This window comes from Orbicella faveolata, unplaced genomic scaffold (assembly GCF_042242905.1).
Source record: "Orbicella faveolata isolate gen_17 unplaced genomic scaffold, um_ofav_v1 contig_25, whole genome shotgun sequence".
NCBI classification, from domain to species: Eukaryota; Metazoa; Cnidaria; class Anthozoa; order Scleractinia; family Merulinidae; genus Orbicella; species Orbicella faveolata.
In genome coordinates, this window is record NW_028301553.1 from 24,056,528 (window position 1) to 24,075,000 (window position 18,473).

At 41.2% G+C, this 18,473-nt stretch overlaps 1 protein-coding gene and 1 long non-coding RNA gene across 2 annotated transcripts in view; one reads left to right on the top strand and one right to left on the bottom strand.

Moving 5' to 3' along the window:
* Positions 1–2,553: 2,553 nt before the first annotated feature.
* LOC110039857 (proto-oncogene tyrosine-protein kinase receptor Ret-like) overlaps positions 2,554–18,473 on the top strand; it is a 95,415-nt gene continuing 79,495 nt past the window's right edge. The window contains exon 1 of the transcript XR_016208635.1: positions 2,554–2,664. The gene's annotated coding sequence lies outside the window, so the exon portion shown is untranslated. The remainder of the gene's footprint in view (positions 2,665–18,473) is intronic.
* LOC149109568 (uncharacterized) lies at positions 12,861–15,465 on the bottom strand. The gene is made up of 3 exons (XR_016208673.1): positions 15,250–15,465; positions 13,359–13,480; positions 12,861–12,919 (listed from the first exon to the last, which is right to left on the bottom strand). It is a non-coding gene; the product is annotated as an uncharacterized LOC149109568 (long non-coding RNA).

Genomic DNA, 18,473 nt, shown 5'->3' on the forward strand with positions numbered 1-18,473 from the left:
AGAGCAGGTTATTAAAAAAGGTACCTTACTTGCTTATTTTCGTGATTCGAGAGAATGAAAAATTGATTTCCGTGTTCTGTGATTCGCTACTTTGTCCGCTCGTGAACCGTGGTTGGTAGGGCGTTCGGCGTCAAAATGTCCAGAGTGGGAGCTTGAGCGGTACCTATCAGGGTATTGAGCCGAAAAAATATCACAGAGGATAATGTGTTGTTTTAGAATTGGTATCTCTCAGGGATAAAAAAAAGAAAAAAAATGTAAGAGCAAAATAAAGGAAGATCTTTGTACCTCTTGGGGGTTCTATTCAATTTTTTTGACGAGCACTCCCGTCCGTTTTTATATAGGTGACCCTCATCCGGAGCAGATACAAAGTTTGTACGGGAGTTCAAGCGGGTTTTGTGAAGGTGGTCCTTAGTGGAGTTAACGGAGGATTCGTTCTACGGTGGAGTCTTGTTTTAACAGAGGTGGTTCATTTCTATAGAGGAGGCTAATTTCATACAACAGGCTTGTTGTTGATGAGTGTTATCGCACAGAGGCTGAGACGAGCTTTTATGCAGAAGCTGCCAGAGACGGCTTCGTTGTGCATCGGATACAAGTGGGACACCTCAGTATTTCCAGCTAAATTCATCTTACAAACGTACAGCCGGCAAATCAATCAAATCAATCTGGATAAAGCGTCTGCGATCTTGTTAAGTGTATGCAGAAAGCTTAGTTAAGACGTAATGTATGATTAGGACCAGCAAGACAGATTTCGCGCTGTAATCACCTGGTGAATTTAGTTGGATATAAGATCAAATACAATGTTTTGCTACCTGTGATTTTACGCCGACAGTTGAGCTGAATGTTTTGTAGATCAAAACTAAAGGAGCTGTCAGATCTTACATCCCTAGTTCTTGTAATTGCCACGCACAAGACTAGCCCTTCTAGAAGAGGGGCTCTTATTAGGAACGATGTTCTTTTTCCTTTTGAGCATATATATGTGAATGTGTTGCAATAGTTTAATGAAACATAACAGATGCTATAACTCAAGAACTGTAACGTGATAGCAGATCTGATAGTCGTAACGTTCAATATTACGTTAAAAGCTCCATGATATACTCATCTAATCTAGCCGGCTTTGCAGGAGTAAACGGGGAAGGAATAGGGAAAAAGAAAACGCGAAGAAAAAGGAAAAGGAGCGCCTACTATAAGAACCAGGTTTTTTTCTCATTACCCTCACCAATTTCGATGTAATCCGATTTAATCAACTGTCAATTACTGTCCACGGGTTTACAAGTCGGAAACTAGCGCTTACCGTCTCCGCATAACTGTCGAAAAATTAGTATCGAGGGTCTCCCAGGGATTTTGGGGAACAAGGGAACATTGGCAAAATATCGAAGGGAACAAGGCAACATTAGCCATTTTTTGGGAACAGGGGAATAAAATTCGAAAAATTACAAAGGGGAAGAAATAACGAAAATGTGTGGGAACATGGGAACATAGGGCAATTTTGGAAGGGAACAAGGGAACAAAGACCTCCCCTGGGAGACCCTCAGTATCACGATTTTGTTACATATCCCGAAGCGCTCAGCAACTGTATTGCGTGGACTTCAGCCTGGATGAACCAGAAAAGGATATGTAACATGTTTCTATAATGTCACGCACGACGGAAAAATCTTTATCACGATATTGTTACATATCCCGAAGCACTCAGCGACTGTAATGCATGGACTTCAGCCTGGATGAACCAGAAAAGGATATGTAACTTGTTCCTATAATGTCACGCACGACGGAAAGATCACTATCACTATCACGATTTTGTTTTTGTTTTTGTTTCCTATAGCGTCACGCATTACTGACAAATTATGTGGTTTTTGTAAAATGTCCTGTAGCAATCGGTAACGTAGAAATACTGCGAGGCCAAACCAGAGCGGATTTGTAATATGTGGCTATATGGTGATTTTACTATATATCTGAATACGCCTTTCAGAAAACTGGTGTACCGTAGACTTCAGTCTAGGGTCTAACCCACGAATGAAAATAGTGATTTAACATTTTAGTAGCTATCTAGTCCCCATACAATCTAAAAGCGTGACAATGCGTTTAAGTTATGATAAAATAAAATCTTAATCGGAAGACTTAACTTGGTGCGTTTGATTTGTTGAGTTTTGAAGCTGTTGTCTTGATTAGCTCTGAATCCATGCTCTAGGAAGTTGATCACGGGCAGCGCAAGCTGAAGACACTAACTCTCTAACTCAGAGACAAATCTCGTTTTGTGTCCGTTTCAACGACCGATGACGGGTTCATTCGAAGTCGAAGTCTTTTTTATATATGACCGCGCAATATTCCCCTGTTATGAAAGTTTATTATGAAATATCAATTATGTGGCCAGATCATATCTGAAAATAACCAGGATACTTTTGTACACAACTACTCTCACTAAAAGCAATTATCGCTAACCACAATAGAACCGCAAAAGTCTTGCGATGACAGCAACGTAACAGATAAATGACGTCACCCCATAGCAACCGGACCTGGCGAATTTCTGAGCTTCCGGTTAGCTCTGGCTCGCGATGTCTCAAGGTATCCATGGTCTCTTGTGGAAGTTATCGAAATCGATCATGAGGAAGTTAGTCGTCTTCGCTGTCAAGGCTCTACTTTTATCCTTCGTTTGTGTCCCCATAGCAGGTAGGGTGATATAATTATCTCAAAATTCTAACTGGTAAGACAATATTATCTTTGTCGACAGCAACTCTCTTCAATTTGCGTTCGTATTGTACTGCGTTGCTGCATGTTTTGATAGGTCACAGGAACCATAATTGTTACTGAAATAAAATCTTGCACAGGCCTAATACCGTTGCCGTAGCAAATTTTTTTAAATAACACGTGCAGTTAGTTAACGTGTTACTATGGCTTTGCCAGTTACAATTTCCATTCTAATAAATATAGCAAACCCTCAGCTAAGCTAAAACTAAACTCTATACAGAAGGAACTCACGCGAACTCAACGAATTTACATTATTCACGCTCGGTGGAAAAACTCGAAAAATAATTTGAGCAATAGACAGAACGTCAATTCTCAGCGGTCAAATAAAGTATTGATACAGCAATGTTCGATTTCTGAACGTACGCATTCAGTTTTTATCCCCCCGACGATGAAAATCATTATCAAAGTCCGGGGAGAAATTTCATACTTCTGTGTACATTTTCATATAGAGTGTGTTCACGTGACATGATAAAATTCTCAAATTTAAAACTAAAGAGCCACTAAAGGTTTTATCCTCATCAGGCATACGAGGTACTAAATTTATATCTGTTTACAACTTTCCAGCTTAATAGCGCCCTTTGTTTAGACACCAGCGCATTTTGAATTTCGGAGTTATGGCGGTGCGTGACATAAAGATAACATCGCGTTTGTCGAAAAATATACACTTATCTCGTGATTTTTAGCCATTTTAGGAGTTAAAAAATTAGGAAAAATGCTTGTGTAAATGTGTTTTGGTTCGGTTCAGATAATCAGTCGACTAGATAACCAAAGTGACTGCCAGATATTTACACTATTTTCCGGGCGCCATATTGGAGGACTAAGGAAGCCAGCAACATGGCGCCTCCAAAACTAGGGTCTATAATTTTGCGCGGAACATTTCGACGAGTATCTCAACTTTGGGACAACGCACACACCTTGAACTTGAGGAACTGTCTTCTTTATTTATCGTCTATAATATCACAATTTCTTGACTTTAACCGCAAGGTAATTCTACTAGCAGGGAACCTTTAACATGCATCGCAGAAATATTAGGGCCGATGATCATTCGCAGCTATTCGTCAATCAAAGGAAACTATGAAGAAGTCGTAGATACATTGCCTGCATACATTTACTTAATCTATAATAAGTTTATGGTTGATATTTTTGAAATGACTTTTTGAAAGCCTTTTTGAAAGCTCGAGTAGTACATGTGCAGTGTAACTAGGCAAGTAGACAAAAATCAAATTACAGGCTGTTTATACAGACTGCTTATAAATTTCAATATGGAATATATTAATTAATTTTAATTGGCATTGGAAAATAATAATTGTTACATTAGCTTGTTCATGTAGTGTCAATTGACTTCTACAGTCTGTTGTACAAGGAAGCCAGTAAGTAAGAGTTCACCATAATCACCAGTCCCAAATTAACACCCAGTCAGAGTTGTTGGTCATAATATGTATAATAATATATAGATTTAGGCCAGCCTAAAAGCGGAGCTCCTCAGTTATTTTTCGGAATGTTGTTACTAATGAAAATAATCCAACATGTATGAGGTAAATTGCGAATGATTTAATAGTTTCAGCCGGAACTAGTATTACATCAGCAGATCGAGGTGTAAGATGGTGTGATCATGAAATATAGAGCCACGATTTCAAGGATTTCTTGGAAGCCACCAAAAATCTTGATCACATAACAGAACTGTCTTCTGTGCTTTTTGGCGGCATTTCTTGTTCTTTCCTACCTTATTCAGAAAGACAAGGCATTGTTATTAATCATTAAATTCTTCCTTACAATAGTTAATATGAGGATTCCGACACAAAAGAAGTTTACACATTTTTTTGTTGTGGGGACTGATTGAAATGGAATGGTTACAATATACTCAGTCCCGGCTGAATCTCTACCAAATGAAATCTCACAAAAATACCAAACCAGTATACATATGTGAAAAGTTGGAAAGTTTTGTTTTATAACTTGTCCCCAAAGATACATTTAGCCATCTTCACTATTGTATGGAGTCTCCTCCTGCTGGAAGGGTTTGCAATAAGCAAAATCACCCTCGTATGAATGGTAATTACGATATAATTTTTTTTTTGCTGATCATGAATACTTGCATAGGCTTCTAATAATAATTTTTTATTCAATTTCAATGTAATTTGTTCTTTTTCTCGACTGGCATTGTGGACTACAAGAGCTGTTATTGGGTTCCATTAATTAATTTTGCTATGATTAAATTATACCAAGAATTATCAGTAAGCTAACAGGAAGTTATACTATGTACATGTATTTTGTCTGCACTACACAACCAAATGCACTCGAAGGTTATCAGGCATAAGTACATTTGTCAGAAGAGCCCAGCATATCCAAGATATGTTTTGAGTGACACATCAATTAAGATAATTTACAGCAAAATGGATAAAAAATACATCAATATCCTACATGCACCAAAGCCAGGCATGGGGTTATAAGGCAATCATTTAACCAACAGATTGAAATAATTTATAAATTAGAGAACGCTATTTCTACGACAGGATGGAACAAATTAACTTTATTGGACATTGCGAATGGCAAGGCTGTCTGTAGAATGTCACAAATTTCTCAACCCTTTCTTTCTACAAAAATGCTAATCCTGCAACTTTGCTTAAGACCCAGTTCTCCATTTCGTGTTGGCAAAGTATCAATTTATGCCATGTCCAATGCAGATTATCACAAAATTGATTTAAAAGCTCAATAAATATCACTTTAAAGCCAAAAAGCCAATTATTTAAATAAACCACGAGTAAATTATCTCTAAGAAAAACTGATTAATTTAAAAGGCACTTAAAAATAATTAGTTAATATGTGTTTCTTAATAATGTAATGCAATGTATCTGTCACAATGTTGCAGCTATGATATTACTACAAACAGGATGGGTTGCAGAACTGAACCTCCAAGTCAGTTTATTCAATGAACTTGATACAGAATTTATAATCCCATCAAGTTGTCTGTAAATACAGAGAAACCAAACAAAGCATTACAATCATAAGTAATGAACTACTGAACTCTTTTACATGTATGAACAATGTATGTTCCATTAATATTGGGGATCTCTCAGAAGCTGCATCCATGATAAATTAATTTGTTCCCAGATGCATTTGTTTATAGAACTTTTCACAAATTAATATCTCTGTCATAACAGTGATCTCTGTGTTCTACAACAATTAGTACACAAGAAAAATACACTCAGTAAGATATTGTTTACAATAAAAATCAATGCCTGTAAGCAATCATAAGCACCTTAAATTTATATTTCCTCAGAAATATCTCACCAGGCCATGGTTGCTTTGAAAATCTTTGATGTTTTAATACAGGATCCCCATCTGTAAACTGTTCATATATTGACTGACAGGAACAGGCATGTAATTCCTTTCTTTGATATACAGTGTACTTCATTGTTAGTTGTTTACTGAGTGTTAGTGTTACACTCTACTCAATCTCGCACAGGAACTACTACAAAACTACAATGACAACACGTTTTCTCATCGATCCTCAATTCGTTTTCATTCTCTCCAACGCGTGGGATTTTTGATCCCATAATAATAAGTAACCTGGGGCTGGGCCCAGTCCCTCACGTTCTACTTGTAACACACTCCCCTCCAACAGAAATGTCGTCCCGACATTATAACAGGAAATACAAAACCAAAAAGAACAATGGTTAGGAGGGAGCGTCAGTTCTCATCATGTTTCAAACTGAATACTTATTGTGGCAGCTCCATTATCCGCAGGTTTTGTCTTTAACAGTTTGTAACTAGAGGGAAAATCCAACACAAATTTCGCTTATGAGTTAAGTCACAGAAGGCGAGCAACAGGTCTGCTTGTCCATGGTTAATACTCGGAGTAATCAGTTGTGACTTGAGGAGTGTTCATTACTGGTTTGTCCATATGGGCTGTGGTATATACTGCAGCTGTGGAATAAATGGGATGTGCGGGGTGCAGTGAACACGCCGGCAGTGAGGTACAAGCCAGTTGGCCATGACTTGGTAGGGAAGTATCACCTGAGGGCATTGAATTGCGTTTACTACTGGGTTTAAACGTTGGTACTCGGGTACCCCCATCTGACTGTACGTCAGAATCCGAGGGGGTCGTCTCTCCCTTCTAGGTCGCGTAGCTCCCTCTAGGTGTTCCTCTGAATCTGAATTGTCACTTTCCTCAGGGGCCATATCAGTCACATCTAGAACGGATGAATTTAGCACTGATGAGTCACCAGTGTCCACTTGTGGGTCAGGTTGGTCCCTGGTATCTGACATAGTGGCACAATCTTCATTATCACAGTGGTCCTGTGGGTCCATAGGAGGGGTGTCTACTTCCTCCGGAAAGGCTATTTCATGGGTGACTGGAGAGGGCATTGTGTTCATCTCATACTCATCATCGGAACTCTCTCCAATGTCTTCAGGCTGAGGTGGCACTCTAGGTCTTAGTTGGGTGGTCTTGGATGATGCTCTCGTTGGTTTAGGCAGTGGTAAAGCATCACAAGGAAGTAGCAAGTTACGGTGTAACACTCGTTGTTTCCCACGGCCAAGTTCTGGCTTTACTCGATAGACTGGACTATCAGATATGCGTTCCTCAACTACATAAATTTGCTCTTCCCAGTGTGAACGGAGCTTTCCAGGTCCTCCCCTTTCTGAAAGGTTTCTAACAAGTACGCGGTCGCCGGGGAGTAGGACTGCTGCGGAAGCCTTCTTGTCGTAATACACTTTACTCCTGGCTGACGATTTCTGGGTGTTCCTAGATGCTAGGTCGTAGGCCCGTCTCATATCTGCTTGCCACGTCTTTACATAGTCCTGGTAATCACCCTGTTGAAGGTCGTTGTCTAGGTCAAACAGCAAATCAACTGGTAATCGTGGGGAACGGCCAAACATCAGGTAAAATGGCGAGAACCCAGTCGTTTCGTGTCTTGTGCAGTTGTACGCATGTATAAGCTTGTTTAAGGAATCTTTCCAGTTCGATTTCTTTTCCTCCGGGAGGGTCCTTAGCATCGAGAGTAACGTTCGGTTCATGCGTTCTACCTGGCCATTGCCCTGTGGGTGGTATGGAGTGGTTCGCGAGCTGGCAACTCCACTGAGACGTTCTAGGTTGTGGAACAATTTGTTTTCAAACTCACCACCTTGGTCGTGATGTATTCGTGCTGGGAAACCGAACCTTGGGATAAACTCATTGTAGATCTTCTCAGCAGCAGTGCGGGCCGTCTTGTTGCGCGTTGCATAGGCTTGGGCATATTTGGTAAAGTTATCAACAATCAGCAGTACATATTCATATCCACCTTTGCTCTTGTCCAGATGCAGAAAATCAATGGAAACTACTTCAGAGGGTGCTGATGTCATCAGGTGCATCATAGGTGCTTTCGTGACTGTGTTTGGTTTCTTCTGTTTGATGCATCTGCAACGTTGTGTCACAAAATACTCTATGTCACGGTACATATGTGGCCAGTAGAAGCGGGACCTTGCAAGTTCTGCGACTCTCTCCACTCCAAGGTGTCCCATCTCTGTGTGTAGTTCTTTAAGTACCACTGGGATGAAGTTGTGTGGCAGAACTAATTGTATCTTAGAGCTTGTTCTTCGTCGCAGGATACCATGTTCATCAACTTCCAGTTTCTTCCATTCTCTCATAAGGTTGGTAACTCCATGGGGTTCATTCTTCAGTTGGCCACCACCCGGTTTGATCCCGTGTGTCTTGTAGTAAAGCACGCGGCATATAGCACTATCCGAGTGCTGTGCCTCCTTGATTTCACTAGGGCTGAAGGGTTTTAGATTCAGATCCTTTAATGTCGGTTCAGGAGTTGTCAAGTCTGCGGCAATTGCCGTAACCCATGGGATTGTGCCTTTTGCCTGTTCCCTAACTGCTTCCACGGTTGCTTCAAGGACATCTTTGGGTACTTCCTCTGCACAATCGCTCATATACTTGTCTATGTCCAATGGGATTCTTGACAGAACATCCGCGTCAACATTAGTCTTGCCCGGTTGGTACTTGATTGTAAAGTTATAATCCGCTAACTCGGCCACCCACCGATGCCCCGTGACATTCAACTTTGCTGATGACATCACATACGTTAACGGGTTATTGTCAGTGAAAACAGCGAAGGATGGAGCATAGAATAAGTAATCCCTAAATTTGTCAGTAATTGCCCACTTTAGGGCCAAGAATTCTAACTTTCCTGAGTGCAAGTGGTAGTTCCGTTCCGCGGGCGTCAATGTCCTTGAGCCATAGCCAACAACTCTCAATTTCCCCCCTTGTTTTTGGTAGAGCACCGCCCCAAGTCCTTCGCTTGAGGCATCCGTGTGCAGTACAAATGGTCGTTCAAAGTCAGGGTAAGCCATTACCCCTGGCTGCATAAGAAGTTCAATTAGGAAGTTTAATCGCTCTTGGTGTCTTTCATTCCACAGGATTTTGTGATTTGATGACGATTGTCCTTTCGATGTCGGCGACTTCCACTTGGGGTGCTCTTTCTGTCCTTTGGCTCTGCTGGGCTGGTCACTGCATTCTTTAACTGAAAGTAGGTCATAAAGGGGTTTGGCTAATCTGGAGAAGTCGCGAATATATTGGCGGTAATAGCTTATGAAACCCAGGAGTTTGCGCAATTCACCAACAGTTCTTGGTTTAGTTTCCTTAAGGGCTGCCACTGCTGCAACGTCTGCTGAGTCCATCGTGTAGCCATCTGCTGAGACTATTCTGCCTAAGTAACGAACACGGGGTTTAAACAACTCACATTTCTTTGGCTTCAGCTTGATACCATACTCCTGCAAACGTTTAAGTACCTTTCGCACATTGTCTACATGCTCAGAAAATGTTCTACTGTACACCAGGACATCATCAAGATATGGAATACATATTTCATCGCGGAGACCTTCTAGGCATTTCTCCATGTACCTCTGGTAAGCGGCCGGTGCATTTTTAAGACCAAAAGGAATCCGGTTCCACTGGTATAAACCCCAGGGGGTGATGAACGCTGTTAGATGTCGGTGTTCTTCTGCTACGAATCCTTGATGATATGCCTTTCCATGGTCTAACACTGAAAAGTAAGTGTTCCCACTGAGACTATTCAGGATGTCTTGGATGCGAGGGATGGGCTGGCGGTCATCCTCAGTTTTGCTGTTTAACTGCCTATAGTCAACACATAGTCTCAGACTGCCGTCTTTTTTTCTCACACACACCACTGGGGAAGAGTAGGGTGACTTTGAGTTGCTTCTCCAACCACGATTGATCATATCCTGCAAGTGTGACTTTACCTCTTCGTACAAGGGCTTTGGAATTGAATTGTATGTTTTTTGTAGTGGGACGTCATCTCTCAGGTTGATTTCCAATTTCATATGTTCGGCACATCCAATGTCACCATCATCTATAGCGAAGGCCCCGGACTCTTCCCTCACCAACTCCTTGACAATCACCCGTTGTTCACTTGACAAATGGCTCAAGTCAACCGGGGGAGTCCACTTTGCTTTACTTTGTTCGGGCTGACTTGGCTCCCACTCATAACTGGTTGCCTCACTCCAAGTTTCACCTTCCTCTTTCTCTTGTTTCTGTTCAGCTTCGACTGGCAGTGGCGTGACGGACTGCACTAACTGTATAGTGCCCAGTTCTGTCCGCCTACGTAAGGTAATCTCTCGTTCGGTGTTGTTGCATACTGGAACATACATTCGGCTCGAAGACCTCGGGGAGATTCGGTGGAGACAGCCCTGAACTTCTAGCCCCTCAGGCCACGCCCCTTCCTCTTTGGGCTCAAACACAACAGGCAAATCTTCTTCTAATAGTTCAAAGTGTACCTGACATTTGACTCTCACAGTCTCTCCTGGTGGGACACGTATGTCTTGTCTGCCGACTCTGAGCATACCGGTGTCAGCTTCATCATCCATACTTTGGATGAAATTAACCAGCGCTCTTGCTTCGCCCTCTTTCACAGATGGGAACGAGTCATTCACTATTCGGGGCAATAGGCTGGTTGTGTTGGGGCTACTACTCCTCTTAATGACCTCTTCAATGACATTAAAGCCGATGATGGGATACTCCTGATTATCTTCACTTCCTATTAGTATGGGTACTGTCAATGGCTCCGAGTGCCCGTCCTCCCCAACCAACTGGAACTCTACCTCAATCCAGCCATCATATGCGATTTTTGTACCGTTCACGGCCTGGAGATTTAATCCATCTTCCCCCAATAACTCGCTTATGTCTCTTACTGGCTCGTTTGGTAGGTTAATTTCTTTCCAATGTTTGGACACAACACAAACTTGAGCTCCGGTATCCCACAGGGCATCCACCTTTTCCCCTTGAATCAAGCAGGAAACCACACATTTTCTCCCCACTAATTTGGTGAGTTTAGAGCGTTGTCTCGGGGTTAGGTGGGAACTGAACGACGTTTTCAATGTTTCAACACTTGCCCTTTCCCTCAGTTCAACTTCGCTAATGGCTTGACATAGTTTCTTATGCTTCTCCCAATGTTCCCTTTGACAAACTTTTGAACAATAGTGGCTAGTATAGCACTGTGAACACCGCAAGTATTGATGTGCCCAATCCTCCCTCTTTCCACAGTTCATGCATTGTTGGGACTGCTCATGAATCGGGGGGGGGGGGGCTGCTCCTTGTCCCGTGGGGGCAACCCTTGTCTGTTTCCCTGGGGGCTTGCTGAGTTATAGCCCCTTCGGCTTGACCTTAGGCATTGGTAACTGAAGTGGCCGACATCACCACAGTTGAAACAATGGTTGCAACGGAAACCCCTTCCTTGTCTTTCACAATTCCAGCACGCTCTAGGGCGAACCCTCCCTTGCTCTACAGGGTTGTACTGTGGGTGAGGGCTAGCGCGGCTTTGTTGTTCCATGCCCTCCCGGATAGCAGCCAATTCCGCTTTCAACTCTCTAACTTCAGTAAGAAGGTTAACTTTTGGTGGCTTTTCTGGGGTTTTACCTTCAACTGAGGCATGGCTGTCGTCATGGGTGGCCAATTGAGCTACAAGCTGTGTGGGGGTTTGGTTTGTGAGTTGGTCATGACGGGAACCAAGCTTCTGCATTCTTTCTGTTTCATTACTAACTGCTGCATTCAATTTCTCAAAAAGTTCTTCATCTTCCACTTGGGTGTTTTGCAGGCATGGTTTTATCTCCATTTTAATGTTATCATTCCGTAACCCAGTTAATAATGAATGCAGAAACATGCACTGTACCAGCTTTGGGTCATACTTCAGATCAGATCCTGCTTCTTGAGATGCAAACAGTACTTTCTGCTTTAGATCAAGGAGGCGAACAAAAAAGTCCTGAGGGGTCTCCCCAGCTTCCGGTACTGCCGAACTGAGCAGCTGATACATTTCCGTAGTCCCCCTTTCTTGGTAATGTGACCGGAGTATTTTACGTAATCTGGCAAGATCTAGATCGGGCTTACCTTCCAAGTAGCTCCTCAATCTAAGGCCTGGATTGATGGCTCGAATAACGGCCTCGACAATTTCTTCTTCTTTATAGCCCCGTTTCAATCCAGCGGTGGTGAGCAAGACTGGTAAAGCTCAAGCGATCTTTCTGACGTGAATCTCCAATCTGTCCCGATATTTTAAATTCCTTCCTGAAGGGTGGAATCGCTGTGGTTTCTTTAGGCGTAACTGCATTTGTGCTTGACTTGACAGCAGACTTCTGATCCACATGTTCGGTTTTCACACCAACCTCTTGTTCACTCTTCGCGTCCTTCGTTGCCGGTTTCTTTTCTTTAATTGTTTCTCTGAGATTCGTTAGTGCTTCAGTTCCGAGTTCTTCGGCGTCTAAATATTTCGTTAGGATTTGTATTAACGCCAGACGTCCCGTATCCGTCTCTTTAACTTCGATATGTAGCCCCGCACAGATTTCTCGAAGACTCGCTTCGCTAAGCTGACAAATTGCTGTTCTCACCTCTATCTGAATCTCTTCGACGACTTCTATAGACATTTCGATGGTTTCTTTGTCACGTCGGGGTCACCAAATGTTACACTCTACTCAATCTCGCACAGGAACTACTACAAAACTACAATGACAACACGTTTTCTCATCGATCCTCGTTTCGTTTTCATTCTCTCCAACGCGTGGGATTTTCGATCCCATAATAATAAGTAACCTGGGGCTTGGCCCAGTCTCTCACGTTCTACTTGTAACACTAGTAGTGAATCAAATGCTAGGGGTTGGTACTCCAACTTTCACTGTGGCAGGCTCTGCCCTGAAATACAAAGCAAACTTACATAACTGTTATGAACTTCGCCACTTGCTTTCGAGAGCAAATGCAATTTGCTTCAAACAAGAAACTGGAACATTGAGGGTTACAACAATGTGCACAGTCCCAATTACAGGGTCATCCAGGCTGTTTAGTTGTACATATAACTACAACTGTATATGAGTTCAGTTTCCAGAAGAAAATCAGAGTTTGTCAGGATAAATACTGATGTTCTTGCTTACTCAATGAATGAATGTGCAGTTCCAGAAGATATTCACACCCAACACCCATTCATGGCCAGTCTTTAGAAATTCCAAATTAAAGTATCAGGAATCAAGAGCTCTAATAGAGAAAAAAACCTCCATGTGGGGTATGAATCTTTTCTTGAAGAAAACAATGTCTGAGAAATCATTAATTACAAAATAATGTTTAAGAAACATCTTACCTTTCAGAGAATTTTGTAATCTACACTGTCTGGCCAGTTCATATATTTGACAAGTTGACACTGGGCATGTTTTTAAATTTGTGCACTTCAACATCACATTAATATGTAGTAGCACTGGTCAACTAAAAACAGCATAATTTGGTTAATTAATATACACTGTACATTATTAGGTTAAAATATTGGTGTAGATTGTTGCACATCAACAGATACAGAAACTATTTGCACCTGAATCATAACGAGTGAAAAATCGTACATGAGACATTTACATGTACATGTAACAGCCCTCCACCTCAGAACCATCACAGATATGATATGATATTTTTAAACTCTGAAATTTCAGATTATTCAAGATTAACATATGCACATACATCATCTGGGGCAACCCTAAAACACTGAATTTGGAAACCGAAATCCGGAATCCAGAACCAAAAACCAGAATCTGGAATCCAGATATTATGAATGATGATAGAAATAATTCACTTCAGCAATGTCTAATAAATAAATATGAGCAAAAATTATTTTGTTGTTATTTATTTTCTTGGCTTTACTTCAGCCACAGACTGTACTTGCTAAAAAATTATTGACTAGTTCTGAACAACCCTTAGCTATATATCTGACCTGGTTGTTCAACAGCTGCATAAAGCTATCCATTGGGTACATCACTATCCAGTCAGGGTTACTGATTTTTTGGGTGGATAGAGTTACTCATAGCCTGCGAGCAGGCCCTAGTATCTGTCTCTAGTGTCTGAGCAGGCTAAATAGGTGTCTAGTGTTTTTCTGCATTGGCATGTCACCAAGAGCCTTCATGCGGCTTTGCCACTCACGCCCCCAGCCCAAACACGAGAGCCTGCTCATAGGCTAAGTTACCCATCTTTTGTTCAAGCTGGCCCTGGTGAGAACCCGCTTCTTGTCTAGATCAAATTGCTCTGAGAAGACTGGTGAGCCGCACATTAACAACAAGCTATTATAGGCTATTGCAGTGAGTTTCTGGCAGTCTTTTAGCATCTTTTAACAACATGTGGTTTGATCTGTTAGCAAGTGAGAAGCAGACAGAAGTAAGTGTGCAACATTTCTACAAATTGTTTTAATATGATGGCCGCCAAGAATATGAAAGGCTGATTTGTCACAGTATCAGTGTGGAAATTGTGTTAATCTGGAATTGGTCCCGTATCTGTTGGAAAAATCAAATTTCATATTTAGACCAGATGGGGTAGCCGTTGGACTTCGAAAGTGGGGGGTGTGACCGTCAATGTACAGGGGGCTGCCACTGACGGATATCCTGTTCTCTATGACATTTTCTATCTTGTTCAGTATCTACTAGACATAAAGAATAAATTTATACTTCCGGTAAATGGAAGATCACTTATTAAACAAAATGGCAAGTACCAGGAAGCCTATTTTAGACACTCTCGAGGTGCTTGGAATAAAATTAAGACGCACTTTACTGAGATTCTCATAATCATAGCCCTCACTAAAAATAACGGTTGCACGATTTCAACAGACGGGGAATTTTTGTTTCAAAAAAGGTTAAGTTTGAGGTCCTTTTTACTTGGCAACTTACTTTTTACAGTCGAAAAGCTAAGCAAAACAATTTTCGCGTATTTGAAGAACTTATCTTCTTTGATTTGCGGATTCTGGTTTCCGGTTTCTGGATTCCGGTTTTTGGTTCCAGATTCCGGATTCCGGTTTCTGGGTTTTAGGGTTGCCCCATCTTTAACAGAGTGTTTGCTTCACATTCAGTTTACACATGGCTGTTATCCAACATAGGCAGACTTATAAGTTTTCCTTCAAAAATATATTGCAACAACTATTGCATCTTTCATTACCTATTCTTGTGATGAAATGACTCAAAATCCAACAACAAGAAGTCATAAGCATAAAACTAACTTACGTGGTAGTGCTTACAGTTCCTCTTACTGTCTACATATGCTGTCCATAAACTGGTGCTGCCTGGACAATGTACTCATTATTTTTCTGATCACACCTTTTAAAACGTCACTGTTATATAATTTGTCCTGAAAAAGCAATACATGAAATGTTATGCCTTTGGCACTCACCAAATACCTTTACATGATGTATAATGTACACCATATCAACATTCACAATTCTTTTTTAACTTTCATTGTAACTCTTTTGTGTCATTTTCCCTCACTTGAAGACAGGACTTCCACATTAGGTGATAATTTGCCTCTGGAATCTCTATGAATTCACATGGAGTGATAACAATTAAATCGTGACTAATTTTAGCAAAGGAGGCGTTCAAATGTCAGACTTTAATGCTAAGTTTATACACATCACGAGCCAGAGCTAACCGGAAGCTGAAAAATTCGCGGGGTCCGGTTGCTATGGGGTGATGTCATTTATCTGTTAGGTTGCTGTCATCGCAAGACTTTTGTCCTTCTATTGTGGTTAGCGATAATTGCTTTCAGTGAGAGTAATTGTGTACAAAAGCAACCTGGTTATTTTCAGATATGATCTGGCCACATAATTGATATTTTATAATAAATTTTCATTACGCGGGAATATTGCGCGGTCAGATATGAAAAAAAAGACTTCGACTTCGAATGAACCCGTCATTGGTCGTTGAAAACGGATACAAAACGAGATGTGCCTCTGAGTTAGAAGATATGGTGTCTCTCTGACGCATTTGTGCGAAATTGAGCCAGTTTGCAATCGAATTTGCCTTGAGGAGTTAAAGAAGGCGCGTGGGTTTTCTTTTCACGGGAAGGGAAACAAAGGAGCTGCCCTGACTATACATTTGGATTGGTTTTCGCTTAAACCATAAAACAGCTGTTGAAAACCAAACGAAACCGCCAGCCACGATTGATTTATACATGAATTCATTCACCCAAGAACGACGGAGAGAACCAGAAAGTGTTTTCATGTTGCGCTGCCCGTGACCAACCTCCCAGAGCATCGAATCAAGACAACAGCTTCAAAACTCAACAAGTCAAACGCACCAAGTTAAGTCTTCCGATTAATATTTTATTTATATCATAACTTACACCCATTGTCATGCTTTTAGATTGTATGGGGACTAGATAGCTACTAAAATGTTAAATCACTATTTTCATCGGTAGGTTAGACCCTAGACTGAAGTCCATGGTACACCAGTTTTCTGAAAGACGAATCCAGATATATAGTAAAATCACCATGTAGCCACATATTATAAATCCGCTCTGGTTTTCCCACGCAAACGTCTTCGCAGTATTTCTACGTTACCGAGTGCTACAGGATATTTTACAAAAACCACATAATTTTTCAGTAATGCGTGACACTATAGGAAACAAAAACAACAACAAAATCGTCATTTTTACCTCGCTCGTTCATATCATACGAACATGTTACATATCCTTTTCTGGTTCATCCAAGCTGAAGTCCATGCAATACAGTTGCTGAGTACTTCGGGATATGTAAAAAAATCGTCATAGTTATTTTTCCGTCGTGTGTGACATTATAGGAATCTGTTACTTATCCTTTTCTGGTTCACCCAGGCTGAAGTCCTTGCAATACAGTTGCTGAGTACTTCGGGATATGTAACAAAATCGTCATAGTTATTTTTCCGTCGTGCGTGACATTATAGGAACATGTTACATATCCTTTTCTGGTTCACCCAGGCTGAAGTTTATGCAATACAGTTGCTGAGCGCTTCGGGATATGTAACAAAATATATCGTCATAGTTATTTCTCCGTCGTGCGTGACATTATAGGAAAATGTTACATACCCTTTTCTGGTTCACCCAGGCTGAAGTCCATGCAATACCGTTACTTATCCTTTTCTGGTTCACCCAGGCTGAAGTCCATGCAATACAGTTGCTGAGTACTTCGGGATATGTAACAAAATCGTCATAGTTATTTTTCCGTCGTGCGTGACATTATAGGAACATGTTACATATCCTTTTCTGGTTCACCCAGGCTGAAGTTTATGCAATACAGTCGCTGAGCGCTTCGCAATATGTAACGAAGTATATCGTCATAGTGATTTTACCGTCGTGCGTGACATTATAGGAAAATGTTACATGCCCTTTTCTGGTTCACCCAGGCTGAAGTCCATGCAATACCGTTGCTGAGTACTTCGGGATATGTAACAAAATCGTCATAGTGATTTTTCCGTCGTGCATGACATTATAGGAACATGTTACATATCCTTTCTGGTTCATCCAGGCTGAAGTCCATGTAATACAGTTGCTGAGTGCTTCGGGATATGTAACAAAATCGTCATAGTTATTTTCCCATTGTGCGTGACATGATAGGAACATGTTACATATCCTTTCTGGTTCATCCAGGCTGAAGTCCATGTAATACAGTTGCTGAGCGCTTCGGGATATGTAACAAAATCGCCATAGTTATTTTTCCGTTGTGCGTGACATTATAGGAACATGTTACATATCCTTTCTGGTTCATCCAGGCTGAAGTCCATGCAATACCGTTGCTGAGTGCTTCGGGATATGTAACAAAATCGCCACAGTGACTTTTCCGTTGTGCGTGACATTATAGGAACATGTTACATATCCTTTCTGGTTCATTCAGGCTGAAGTCCATGCAATACAGTTGCTGAGTGCTTCGGGATATGTAACAAAATCGTCATAGTGATTTTTCCGTCGTGCGTGACATTATAGGAACATGTTACATATCCTTTCTGGTTCATTCAGGCTGAAGTCCATGCAATACCGTTGCTGAGTGCTTCGGGATATGTAACAAAATCGTCATAGTGATTTTTCCGTCGTGCGTGACATTATAGGAACATGTTACATATCCTTTCTGGTTCATCCAGGCTGAAGTCCATGCAATACAGTTGCTGAGTGCTTCGGGATATGTAACAAAATCGTGATAGTGATTTTTCCGTCGTGCTGTTTCCAGAATCGCTCGGCATTTCTCGTAAAAAATTACATCATGTGCTCGAGATTTCTATCGCTCTTGAGAGCTTTGACATAATTTTTGAGATAATTTCCTGACTGCCCATAACATAAACTGATTTTGAAAGTGTCGGTGCACATGATCTTCGAATTCGAATACTAGAAAATTCAGCTTTTGTTTGGAATCGCTAAGCAACAAACATGTATACAGAGAATACCCTAAACAGGTTTCAATTAGGCTTTCCGCGGAAAATCTGAG